We start from the raw sequence: 14,731 nt of genomic DNA on the forward strand, positions 1-14,731 counted from the left end.
ATACCACCCGGCCACTGGAGCGCTTGGTTGCAGAAACGAAAATGGCGCTAAAGAAACTGACAGTTGGAAGCCTCTCCTGTCGGCTGCCACGGTTTTTATTTAAGCGGCCGACTACATCGCACACCGCAACGCACAAAACGCCCGCATAATAATGTTTGATAGGTGGCTTCCGTCCTATCTGGATGCGCTACACTCCCGAAAAGACACGGAAAAGGGGAGGATGGAATGCATGAGAAAAGACTATGCGCCAGGCGACAACGTGTGGATAAAGAATCTCCTGAACAACCCCGCTTGGCTACCAGCTGTAGTAGTTGAATAATGAGGCAATAGGTCATTTACAATCATGACCCAGTATGGTAGGTAGCACAGGCGTCACGTGCATCATATAAAAAGAAGACATACTTTGATTGGAAACGCAGTTCAAGAATCACCCTGTTTTTCGTGTCCAGAAAATGATTCACTCGAAGACAACCATTTCACTACCACAAGACCCTACTCAGTTCAATTGTCGAGCGTCCGACAGAAGATGCACCTAAGGCTTTTGACACGTCTCCTAATCCGTACCCGGATTTGTCCACTGAAACAGGGACGCCCGAAAAAACGCAGCGATCAGAACAGTCGCAACCCGTTCCAGATCGTGTACCACGCAGTCATGCAGTCGCTATGGTCGTGTACTGAAGACGCCAGAGCGACTAGGCATTTGAACATGCCAAGATAAAATTGACTTAGATGTGTTATGAGTTCACTATAAGGGGGAATTATTGTATATCAGCGTTTGGACGAGCAAGCGAAGTGGCGCGACAGAAGGACCCTGAGCTCGTGACTAGCAGCCTGCCTTCCAGCGTTCTAAAATGCAAAAATAAGCATTTTAATATATATATATATATATATATATATATATATATATATATATATATATATATATATATATATATATATATCGATGGCGTCTTGTCAGCAACGGCAAACAACACTTTCGAAAGAAACGCTTTGTGAATTCGGCCTCTATAATGCTGAAATTAATGTTGTTGATGGCAAGCGACACTTGTTGCCGGCATTTCGAATTTCGTGCTCGAGAGATAATTAATCAAGTGCAGTAGGACGAGGTCAATAGACATGTGCACACAATCATGTATCTCATCGCCAAATTAACATTCACGCAATTATATCACCAGAGGTTTGAGTTCTAGCCTGACATGCGAATATGTACCTTTAGCTTCCGTCTGGCGGGCAGTATAGCTGAACAATATATGGCGGACTGACTAAGTCAACATAAGAAAGATGGTTTGGCTTGCGTAGCACAAACCGGGCGACATGTCAATACGTCATTAGCAGGCGTTTCTTGTACACCTGCTTAATAACAGTTATAGTTCTATTTTGCCGTGTAAAAGGGCGATTTCCTCGCGCCACAGGGCCTAAAATGACTTCTCGATTTATTTGAATATGTATATCAAATCGTCACTAGATATAAACCTTTCATTGTCAACATTCGGAAATGCACTAAATAAAAATATAATTATGCCTTAACTAGAGATAAATACAAGCAACTAGTGTACTGAGTTTATCTTGAAAGAAATGACACGTCGAATGACGCCGCATGAAGCGACCACAGGACAGGTGCCACTAGCCTGTCCTGTCGGTTAGTGGCACTTGTTCTGTCGTCTAGTCTTACGTGTTGTCTTCTTTCGCGTCATTTCTTCTAGGACGAACCCGTACCAACTAGACCAACGACAAGTCCTATTGTTTCACAAGGTCCGCTGTTTATGATATTGTGACTTCGAAACAATAGCGATCTTATCCTTATTGATCTGTATTTTGAAAGTTATCGCAGTCTTCGTGAAAAAACTCGGCGGTCGGCACTCGTATAGGTTGCGCATGCCCCTGTAGCGTTTGAAGTGTATGTTATAAGTAATATAGAACCAGGTGGAAGGTTTGCGCTATAGGTGGGCCCCTTAATTTTAAAAAAAGGAAAAAGCTGAACTTGCACGTTCTGACTTTTCGCTAGGTCTTTTTCTAATTCCCTTGATCTGCCGCCTTCACCTACGTTGAACTTTATTGATTGCGGTCGTGGATTCAATACCGCTCTTGACAAGACAGATTATATATAGACCAGAATTTACAGCGCTTGTAGGTGGAATCCATCTTTTGCAGGAGTTGTGGTAACTGGCGGAAGGAACGGCCGTGATAACGCTCAGCTTGTTATCGTATGCTTGCCACCATTGTATACTTTTCATGGATGTCTTCCATGAAGAAGAGTTTGCTTCGAGACTGATGGGTGTTGTTGATGGGCTCGTCATACAGCCGGAAAGAGCTCTAGTTCAGCGCAGGCGCAGTCGATTACGGCGCTGTGACGCGAGAGAGAAAGTCCCAACCAACTATGATATCGTGGGAGCAGGATGCAAGGACGAAGAATTCATCGATGTAGTAAACACGCTCAATAATAACACGGGCAGTGCAAGAGGCTAAGAGCTGAATGGGTTCTCCATATGCTGTGCGCAGCGAAAGTCCCATTAGGGACGTTGTCACTTTTCAGAGCTTACGGCAAAGGGTTGCATCAATAACGGTCACGGCGGCACCAGTATCTACAAGAGCATATGCACGGGCGCCGTCCACAAAAGCTTCAACAACGTTCGACGGAAATGAGTGAGGTCTTCGGCGTTTCAACAGTAGCGCAGCTCTTGCCTTCTGAACTGCGCTGGTCAGTTCCCTCTTCTCCATGATCAGAAAGACGACGGATCGGAGACAAAGAGCAGTGACGCAGTGTAGGCGAGTGACGGGATTCAGTTGGTGAATGGCGATTCAAGGCCATACTGGATTGCGGATCCGAAGAGTCGTAGCGTGAACTGGGCCAGTCAACGTCGTAGGTTGGATGACGAGCGTCCCAAAACGCTTCAACGTGACGATCGCAGTGTTTTGCGATGTGGCCGGGGCCACCACATGCAAAGCAGATCGACCGGTTATCGGGCGTACGCCAAGGATATGTGGCGTAGACGGTACGATGCCAAGCAACGGGCGTAGAAGGGACTGTCGTAGGCGACGCTGGGTGAAATGGTAAGTAGGTTTTTGGTCGCTGCGATTTTGTTGCTTCGGTGTCTCAGAGGAGTGGCGACAGGCTGCGGCTGGACGGGCGCCGGTAGGGCTTCAGCGATCTGCTACCGAATCGCTTGACGGAGTGTAGTATCCAAAGAAATGAGCTTCTGCTGCTGCTGCTGCTGCTGCTGATGCTGCTGCTGATGTGGTGGCGAGTCCGGATGCTGAGTAATGGCGGACACTAGAGACAGTTGACGAGAGACCTCTTCACGCGCGAATGTTTTGATTTTTGTGAAGAGGGACAAGTGGTCAGGGACGACTGCCAGCCCCGCGAGCGGCTCGCCGCGTTCCATGTTACAGCTGTACAGGGTGTTCTTTGTTGGGTTCCTCCAGTACAGCCTACCTATTATATCCAACACCTGCAAAACCAATTTGTGTACAGGTCAGAGCATTCAAGACCAAGCTCTAAGGATATGCCTTGGATTACCACACAGCGCGTCAACGGCAGAAACTATTCCCATTGCTCAAGATTATTCAATCACGACGCGCATCGCTGTCGAGGCAATGCGTGCACATGTCAGGAACAGTGCCCGGACCCCTTGCCACCACTTCGCATCACTCACCGTGGAAAGACCCCGCACGTCATTTAGCACAACTCTCAGTGCATATCGTGCCTCGCTTACATCGGGGTACACAGGTGCGGCCAGGTCTGTGTCTCCTCCATGGTGTTTGTGCCGTTCTGAAGCGCACCTCAGAATTCCAGGACTTCAGAAAAAGTCAGATCTACCAGCGCTTGGACTGTAAGAATTCAGCTTACTACTGTTGTACGACAAATACAGTAGCCACGTGCACATGTATATTGACGGATCGACCCCATCGATCAGTTCTGGGGGTGACGTGTTTATACCGACAAGAGGAGTAACACTGCGATTCAAGACGTTGCATGTCATGACTCATGGCTGCAGAACTCACGGCTCTGCGCAGTGCACTTGAATTTATTGACGCAAAGAGTCCTGGTACATGAGCCGTGTTTTCCGACTCGAGACCCGCTTTACACAGCATGCAATCAATTCTCAGACATGGAGCTCACGAACAGCTAACATACGAAATCGTCAATCGTGACGTCAAACACAAAGGCCGCGAAATTATTTTCCGGTGGCTACCTGACCATTGTGGAATCAGTGGAAATGATCAAGCAGACAACGCTGCCCGAGAGTCACATCAAGAACAACACAGCGTTCCTATTCCTCTTTCCAGGACAGATGCTGCAAGGCAGCTTCGTCACCTGGCACGCAAGCTATCTTTAACAGAGTGGAACACCCCAAATACAACGCGCACCAGGTTGTACGAACTGAACCCTTCGCTCCAACTCCGACCTCCACCCGGGCTTCAGCGACGTTAGGCATCGCTTCTATACCGGCTGTGGTTGAAAGTGGCTTTCGCGAAGACGTACACTACTTTGATTGTAATGACCGACAGTGCTGCATGCGACGTCACTGACGTCGAAGAGAACATCGAACATTTATGGTGCCATTGCCATCGATTTCAGTCGGGAAGACAAGCGTTATCTATGTCATTGCGACGACTGGACGATCGGTCGTTGTCTGCGCAGGTGCTACTTGAAGACCGTGCCCATCGCTCGTCGGCCCAGAACGCTATGAAGGCACTTTTGTCTTTCTTGAGGGCATGTGAACGCCTTTGACTCGCTCAGGCCCCCCGGGTGCGTGCGCGAGCTCACCGCTGCTTTCCTCCCCCTCCCTTCCCTCTCTCTCTATCTTATCTTTCTATTCCCTCTTTCCCGTCCCCCAGAGTAGGGTAGCCAACCAAACGCATTTCTGGTTAACATCCCTGTCTTCTCTTTATTTCCTTCTCCTCCTTCTTTGTGAGTGCTCTCGTTTCAAAGAACAGCCCTCAGCCACCCTAGACCAACTGGAAAAGCGCCCAATAACGGAAAACAACATCCTTGGATGTTGTTTGGAGCCTACGCGAACATCAGCGCGAGCATCTATGAAGGCACTGCTGCGTTATTCAAAAGACACCGAACTTTGTGACAAATTGTGAGTGTGCACTGTGTGATGTAGGATGGGATGGTGACACTGTGTCACTGTGACACACGAAGGAACGCCTTCGCAGATTGCGTGACAGTGCCCACAGAAACATTTCTGTATTGTATGTATGTGTGTATTTTTTTGCTTATTTAATTCTTTTTCGCTCTCTTACCTGTCGCATCCCTTTGCCCTTTCCCCGGTACAGGGTAGCCAACCGGGGTTAAACTCTGGTTAACCTCCCTGTCTTTCCTTTGCCTTTCTCTTTCTCTCTCCTCTTCTTCATTACATACGGACCATCATGGCGACGCCGATGGCAGAAACGCGCCTGGAATGTCAGTATAACTGCTATCGCAATAAAAGATATTGGCAAACATTTATGTAAACAGTTACTAAGGGGACGCAGTAGGTTTTTATGTGGATGAAAATTTTACTAAAAGACACCGATTAACTTCTTTAGTGTTACTACTTGTATTGACATATTTACATGAAATAAGGGGGATATTGGCTCGGTTTAGTGGCGCCAGCTACTCCTTGCATCTTAAATCAAGTAAATATACAGGGTCCTAAAGGTGAAACTATCCGCAATACAAATTAAATGACTATACTTGCTACGTGCATGCTGCTTGTACCGGTTGTGTACGCGCTTTGGGGGACACAACTTTGCGAAGAATTAGAGTCACCAAAGATGTGGACACCAAAAATTACTTCGTTAACTCTTTGAATTTCGCGAGTACGGCACATGCTTATATTAGGAACTTGAAAGACAATCGTATTCGAGGACAAGTGCATTTCCCTTCTAAATCTTTTGTGTTCCGATATATCCATCATCAAATTTGACGTTCAGTACGATTTCTGATTCAGAAGCGGAAGTTTACATTAAAGAATCCTCCTCCACCCCCTCCCCTGCCATGTGACACAACCGGATCCGTATTAATTGCGCGCCAGTACCGTTGGCGGAGCTGATAACAGTTGCACTCCGGCTCTTGGTCCGCAAAAACAATGCCGGCTTCCCCTTTCCCCTGTCAGTGGCGTTCCGGGAGGGGGGGTGGAGGACGGAGGTCTTATTTGTATAGACACTCCTGCTCGTGAATGCGAAATCAGCGTACTGAGCGTTAACATTGCTGATGAATATCTCGGAACACACGTGCTTCAGAAGTGTAAGATGAAAGGTTGTTGTCTTTGTATACGATTGTGTTCAAGTTAAAAGATAACCTCATCTACTTCGAGTGTATTATATCTTGCGCTTACTACGGCACCTACTATATGTAATATTGTTGATTATCTTCCGGGCCTGAGCGACCATTCGCTTCTTCTTTTCATGGTGAATATACCAGATAAGCATCATAGAAATCAGACTAAATATATCCGATTTCATGGAGCTGCCAACTTTCACGCTATTAACCGCGACTTATGTGCATTCATTAGTTAAATCTTGCAAAACTTCTCTGAGTGGTCTCTTAACACTAACTGGAGGTTATTTAGAGACAAAGCTGGCGTCCCTCACACAAGCGTTTCTTCCATTAAGGCTGGTAACGTCCAATAAGCATGCGCCTTTATTTAACCAGTCACTAAAAAAATTCTAAATTTCTAAATAACGCACTTCATCTCATGTTAAGTAACAATCAGAGAGAGTTTTGGAAGATCGTAAACAAAACCGATACTCGCGATATAACTCTTAAAACGCTGAAAACAAACAAACTTCATTCCCAGTGAAGAATGTGCAAGCATCTTAAATGCTATGTTTTCAGCAGCATTCCCTAGAGATTCCGATTTTGGTAGTCGTGACTATCCTAATTTTGAATTTCTTTCGGTTCATGCAATTTGTTTTGATTCGACAGGTATTGTTATAGTAATCGAAAACCTAAAGATGTCCTCGTCAGCTGGAGTAGACAACATCAATTCTAAGTTTCTCATTAACACCAAAGTATGCATCTATATCATCCTTTCAAAACTGTTTGAACAATCGCTTGAAACTAGCTGTATTCCTGATGATTGGAAAGTGTGGAACGTTATCTGTTTCAAGTCCGGAGACAAGCACTCTGCTAATAATTACCGACCCGTATGAATAACCAGCATAACATGCAAGATCATGGAACCTGCTATTTCCTTTCATATTGCTAGGTTTCCAGAAAATAATTCATTGTTTAGTAATGCTCAACACAGATTCCGCAAAATATTTTTCTGTGAAACGCAACTTTTGTGTTTAACTCATGACTTACATTCCTTTCTTTACCAGGGGTCCCTTATAGACTACATATTTTTAGATTTCTCAAACGCGTACAGCAGCACATGAATTGCTCTTTCTTAAGTTACACAGCCTTCATCTGGATTTTAAAGTTCTGGCATGGTTGAAAGGTCAACTTAGAAATCGTTCCCAGTTCGTAACAGTTAATAACATCGACTCCTCTCATTCTTCATTTACCTCAGGCGTACCACAGGGCTCCGTAGTAGGTCCTGTGCCCTTCCTAATTTTCATTAATGACTTACCTAAAACATAACGTCTTCCATCAGCCTTCTCACCGATTACTGCGTCATTTGTAGACAAATTAACAGTGACACGGGTTCAGTCATTCTGCAATCTGATATGAACCGGGTTTATGTGTGGCGCCAAGTTATGCAGCATGAAATTAAACATTAACAAATGCAAATCAATGCTTGTTTGTTGTACATATTATTCACCCGATATATCGCATTAACAACACTGATTTGGAATCTGTGTATTCATACAAGTACCTTGGTGTGCACATTTCGTATAACTTGTCTCGGTAAAATCAAACTGATCGCATAACAATGCCAGTCGTATGTTCGGTTGCCTCCACAGAGATTTTTCTCGGGCCCCTCTATCTCTCAAGCCGCAGCTTTATAAAACATTGGTCCGAACTAAACTAGAATATGCAGCAGATATATGGTACCCTGGTCTCGAATCACTCATGGCCGACTTAGAGGGCGGTACAAAACCGTGCATCACGTTGCATCCTTTCCAACCATGATCGCACCGCTAGTGTTACAGATATAGAAGAAACACACTTCCCTTACCCAGCCTTTCTCTTCGTAGAAAAGTTTTCCGCCTTTGTTTATTTTATAATATTTATCATAACAATTCATTCCTACCAACAAAACCATCTTACAGTTCCACACGCATTGATCACCATCATAAAGTCGGTATCCCATTTTCAAACGCTAAATTTTATCGTGACTCACCTATTCCTAGTACATGTTCGTGTTGTAATCGCCTTCCACGCAACGTTGTCACCATTAGAGGTATTAATGCTTTTAGAGAGGCTGCTACGAACCTGCTTCGTCAATAACTACCTAACTGTTACACCGTACCTGTTATGGTTGCCAATTGTATTGTATTGATTCTATTGTGGCTGCTGCTGCATTGGATTTATTACCATTGTATCCACTTCTCTCTCTAATTCCCTATGGTTTTGAGGGTAATCGAATAAATGAATCAATAAATAAATAAATTAATTAATTAATAAGTTTTAAATGTAAATATATTCCATAGTCGCGAAATTCAGGGAGCCAATTAACAATGTTTGTCAAGTAGTGTTCAAACAAGTAATTCTTGTTCAAACAAGTAATTACTTGTTTGAACAAGTAGTGTCAGCAAGTACTTAATTAACAATGTTTTGTTAATTAAGTACTTGCTGACACTACTTGTTCGCGATAATATTGCCCCCCAGAGCGCATAAACAACCTCTGCAAGGAAAATTTGCATAGCTAGCACGCCCTTTCGTTAAAATTACTGACAGTTTCATTTTGATGACCCTGTATAACACGTTGCAGACTATACACCTAATACACGTAACTTTAAAGGAACAAGTTGAATACCACAAACCGAAATGAATCTACAACCACTGGTATTTTTCGTGCGAACAAGACTGGCACAGGGTAAACGGAAACATGATTTAATTTAGCGGAAGATATGTACTTGCAGCTGCGTACAAAAGAGAAAAGCCAAAGTTTCGTGTATTTGCTGACGAAACTATGTGCGCATGGGCTGTAGTAATGCATGTAGTCAGTGGCGGTTCTGTAGTTCAATCTCTAATATTGACTAACGATTCCACAGACTTCTGCACATCTTCCACGTTTCATATCGCTTAATTCGAAGACCCTTTTCACCCGCGCAAGGTAACGAACTGAAATTTTCTGTTTATAACCTTTGTGTCGTTCCTTCCTCTCTTTAAAAGCAATCAGCGCGCATTTCGCGCTGTGTTTATAAGCGCAGAGCCTAATAGTTGCGTATTTCTTTTTTCCAAATTGAAGGGCGTGCAATCCAGAGCCTCTATTGACAAAAAATGTCTTGCTCTAGGGCTATTCGTAAGAGCAGGTACAAGCCAAGCTACTCTGTTGTCCATATTATTAGCGTGTGCGGTTGGCCAATGGCAAACAGTCCCTACGAACGAAAAGCTTTGTCTATTCGGCTCCAGCATGCTTTAGTCAAATTGAATCATTCGGTGGTTTGAAGCATAGTGTCATTTATTATTTTATTTTTTTTACATTACGGTACACGTTATTCGCTTTCTTTATCTCCGTGGTCGCTCTAAGTACACGGTGATTGTTAGATGACTAGACATTAGTGGACCATCTTAGTACATGAAAAGCATACGTGTACCAATAAGCTTGTTAGCTTGCTTACAAACTGGAATAGGTGCGTGGAAAATCATAACACCATAAAATAAAAACACATTGACATTATTTGCAAAACAATTAGGCGAACAATTAAAAAGCATGGAAAATGTGCAGTGGATCAAAATGCCACAATAACGCATTGTTATTAGTTAGAAAAAAAAAGGAAAATGAGCGTTTAAAAAGGATGGTACATGTGTAGCGTCTTAATATGCTTCAATCACATCTTGACATTATTTGCAAAACAAAACACGCAAACGAATGAAAGTCACAGCTCACTGACAGTTGCCTGAACGCATGCACCACTTCCTGATTTCTTTTAGCATTGTCCGTTTCGTGCTTATGTTATACAAGGCGACACTGACGTCATTAAATAATTTTGTCCCATAGTAATTACGAGTTTTTACCATTGTTGGCAAACACGCGTGGCTTAAACTATATTTCCGTTTTTCAGCACCGCTTGGTGGCTTTCACGAGGTCGCGGAATCAAATCCCATTCACGGCGGCCGCATGGTTGCCGCGTAGTTAGATTTACGTGCACGTCAAAGTACCCCAGGTGGTCCAATTTAATCCGGAGTCCCCCCCCCCTCCTATGGCGTAACTCATACTCATATCGTGTTTTTTTTTTTCACATAAAATCCCATTATATAATCTTTCGGTTTTTCTTAGTGTAATGTTCTTATTTACCGGTACCGTATATTCATAAGTAAAGTAGTGCTTCATGAGCACACTATAATTAAAAACCTCATCGACTTCCAGTATACCTAGTGCTTCATATCTCTGCTGCATATTCTAGTGTTCGACAAAAACGCCAACATGATCCAACTCCAACCGATATCTCTGTTGTATACTGGTTTCGTCTAATGCTGCACCCTAAGTTATGATGTTTAATATTATTTTAATTACGCGGTCAATCTCATCTTCTCTTGGTTTGTTTTCAGAACAAGAGCCGTAAAGAGTAGAGAGAGAGAGAGATAAGATAATGCAGAGAAAGGCAGGAAGGTTAACCAGAGGTAGTTCCGGTTGGCTACCCTGCGCAGGGGGAAGGGTTAAGGGGGATAAAAAGAGAAACAGAGCGGAAGACGGAGATAGAAAGAAAGAGAGACAAGCACGAACAAAGCGCGTACGGTAAAGAGCGGTAGGGGGCGGCATTCTTAGAGTCTGTCGTGAAGCCCCGTAGACCGCAGGAACCTTAATAACGCGAGTAAGGCCTTCAACGCGTATGTTCTTTCGGAGCATTGACCTAAAGCTTTTAGTTCTGATAGTGGACGATTGTGCAACTGGTCCAGTACTCTGCACATCACTTGTCTCTCAGCACTGTATCGCGGGCAGACACAGATAATATGTGCGAGCATCTCGTCGATGTTGCATGCGTCACACGTGGGCCTGTTGGCCATTCCAATGAGGAAAGCATATGAGTTAGTAAAGGCAACGCCTAGCCACAGACGGTAGAGCATGGTCTATTCACGTCATGGTAACCCAGGCGGGAGGTGCATCCGTATGTCCGGAGACAACGAACGCAACCGACACATGCTGAAAACATTTGAGTCCCACAGGGGCAAAGTACAGTCACGGGACATCAATCGCAGCCCAGCCGCGGCGTCTGTTCGCGAAAGCGGAATGAAGACTCGTTGACCACTTTCATGCGCTGATCGGGGGGCTTCGTCGGCGTGGTCATTCCCGCTGATGTTACAATGTCCTGGAAGCCACTGAAAGATTATGTTATGTCCCTTTTCATGGCTTTGATGATATAGGTGCCGAATTTTTGAGGCCAGTTGTTCACTGGGTCCGTGGCGCATTGGGCTTCGTATGCACTGAAGGGCTGCCTTGGAGTCACTAAAGACTGTCCATTGTTGCGGTGGCTTCTGCTTAATGAAATCAAGTGCAGCACGAAGCGCCGCGAGTTGTGCACCCGTCGACGTGGTCACTCACACATGAAGTTCTTAATTTGATTTCCTCAGATTTTGCCGGGATGATAACTGCAGCAGCAGAGCTGTTCAGTTTTACTGAACCATCTGTGTATACATGTTGCCGGAATCTGTGCACGTTGTGAATGTGCTCCAAGGTTGCTTGTTTCAAAGCTTGCAGTGGCGCTCCAGCTTTCTTTCTGATTCCTGGAATTGTCAGTTGCCCTTGCGGCCGGTGCAGACACCACAATGGATCTTATAATCGTGTAGCGGGCGTAAATTCTGATGGCAAGTAGGACTGATGTCTTACAATAGTTTTGGCAAAAGTTGAAAGGGGCCTTTTTGCTGGCAAGCAAGCAAGATGGTGGGAGGGAACCCGAGTCAGGTGTCGGATGTGTGCTCTCAGGACATCTGTATCCATGTAGACGGTCAAAGGAGCGTCTCTGGCTATGGCCACTGTCGCAATCGATGACGTAGTTTTGGGGAGACCGAGACAAGTCCTGAGTGCTTGGGCTTGCACGCTCTTGAGCTTGCGGATATTCGTAGTGCAAGTATTTCCTAGTACAGGTAAGCTGCACCTCAGGAAGCCCAAAAACAGTGCTTTATACAGTTGCAACAGTGACGGTACTGTTGCGCCCCATGACTTCCCGCCGAGAAACGCAAGAAGGTCCACAGTGGCGGCCAAACGCTTTGTCATGTACGAGATGTGAGGGGTCCAAGACAAGTCTCTATCAATGATGACGCCAGGAAATCAGTGTGTTCGTCTATATCGTATAATTTGGTCATTAATCCGCAAAGCATACGGGGCCATAGCTTTGCCAGTAAAAGCAACGAGTGCACATTTCTCAGCGGAAAGCTGCAGGCCTTGTCTTCTAAGGTATGTTGACACAGCCATGGAGGCTTTCTGAAGTCGTGCGCGGACTTGTACACGTGTCACGCCTGAAGCCCATATGCAAATGTCGTCTGCATATACGGAGAGCTGAACGGTTTGCGGTAACGAATCAGCGAGACCAACGAGCACCAGGTTGAAAAGGGTAGGGCTGAGTACTCCGCCTTGCGGTACACCACGACTAGTATAGCTAGGCGGCGTTGTTCCGTCTTGAGTCAAAATAAAAAAAGATCTGCCATTCAAATAGTTGCCTATCCAGCGAAAGGTGTGTCCACCAATCCCTACAGCTTCTAAGGCTGCCAGAATTGCATGATGGTCTACATTGTCGTACGCACCTTTAACATCAAGGAATGGGACCACAGTGATTCGTTTCAGATGTTTCTGGTGTTGCACGTATGCCACAAGATCGATAACGCTATCTATTGACGAGCGGCCGCGTCGAAAACCAGCCATTACCTCTGGATAGACGTTGTAAAATTCCAAGTACCATTCTAACCTTGTAAGGATCATTCTCTCCATTACCTTGCCGACACAGCTGGCCAGTGCTATTGGATGGTAAGATGACAATTCCGACGGGGATTTGCCAGCCTTGAGGAGTGGAACAAGCCGACTGGATTTCCACGTAGTAGGAACCAGGCCGTCACGCCATGATGCGTTGTACAGGCCAAGAAGGGCATCTCTCGCCTCTTGACCAAGGTTCGCAAGCGCAGAGTATGTGATGCCATCGTGTCCTGGTGACGAAGATTGCCTGCACCCAGCACGTGCGGCCTCCAGTTCTTCGATGGAGAAAAGGAGCGTCCATACGAGGATCTCTGGAGCAAGGGGGGTCAATGGGAATAGGTGCGCAAGGTGAATACGTGAGCGCTGGACCCGCGATCCTTGCGCAGTAATCTTCGGCTACCTCGACTTCTTGGCGTCCTTGATGTAGGGCTAGAGACTTAGATGGACGACGCTGTTTAGGAGCTGTTCGAAGTCCACGGATTGTTCTCCACACAACCGACAGAGGTTTACGCGGGTCGAGAGACTCACAAAACGATTTTCAGCGTTGATTTTGCAGTACAGTAAGGCGACGCTGAATTTTCTTTTGAATGCGTCTGGCCTCTCTAAGGTCGTAGAACGATTTGGTCCGTCTGTACCATCGCTCCGCTCGCCGGCAGATTGCATGGAGGCTCTGTATTTCCGAATCAAAATCTGTGTATTTCTCTAATGGGAGAAATGAACGCATAGCATGCTGCATAGCCTTGACGACCTCAAATTCTAGTGTCGACGAAATGCCTTTGTGGCATGTGTCTTCCATAAGTGATTTAAACACGGACCAATCTATTGTTTGTTTAAAATTTGATGGAACGGATTTGGTGAGTCCGGTGGTAATTCCAGATGTTAATAAGGATTCGGCCAATGCCTTTATATATCGAGAGTTTCACATAACCTCTCAGGTGATACAACACAGCTACTACAGCCCTCAGTTTCTTTTGAAGTGTAAAAAAAAAGACAGAGAGAGAGAGAGAAAAAGAGAGAAGTCACGAGGGAAAAGCAGGGAGGTTAACTAGGCTGAGCCCGTTAGACTACCCTGCATTACTTGTGTCGTACTAGGTAAGTGGTTGGTCAAAAACTAAACCCACGTATTTTACAGTGGTTTCATAAGTTAAAGCCCGACAACTGAAATAATTACAAGAACTATGCAGGAAAATTGGCCTCCCTGTGGGCATTCTTAAAACACAATAATTTATTCTTTGGCAGACTCAAATGAATATGGTTTTGTTGAAGCCATTTCGTAACCTCAGATACATCTGTTTCAAAACTGCCGAATCACATTTACTGGTCACCAACGTCAAATGCGATTGCAGTATCGTATGCGTAGTGAAATATACTTGATGTTAGCAGCACAAGAGCAAGATCCGAGGAGTATATGTTAAACAAAATAAGCGCTATAGCGTACTCCCCCTGAATTAGCCCATATTTTATTATCTTTAAATCTCTAGTTATCTTCTAACTTGATACATTGTGTCCTGCCGTAATAATAATTCACGATCAACTTGTTTCTGTCCTCGGAAGCCTAATGCGTATACTTTTTTAACATTAATTTGCGATCAATTGTGTCGAAAGCTCCTATTGTCAGATCTAAAAACAACTCTCTAACACCTCAAGATTGTTCTCAATCGAGCCACTGACGAAATCTGTAAACTCCTCCAGAAAACAAATAGCGTTTTTGTTATTTGTAA

Source organism: Dermacentor albipictus, chromosome 1, assembly GCF_038994185.2.
Source record: "Dermacentor albipictus isolate Rhodes 1998 colony chromosome 1, USDA_Dalb.pri_finalv2, whole genome shotgun sequence".
In the NCBI taxonomy this organism is placed as follows: Eukaryota; Metazoa; Arthropoda; class Arachnida; order Ixodida; family Ixodidae; genus Dermacentor; species Dermacentor albipictus.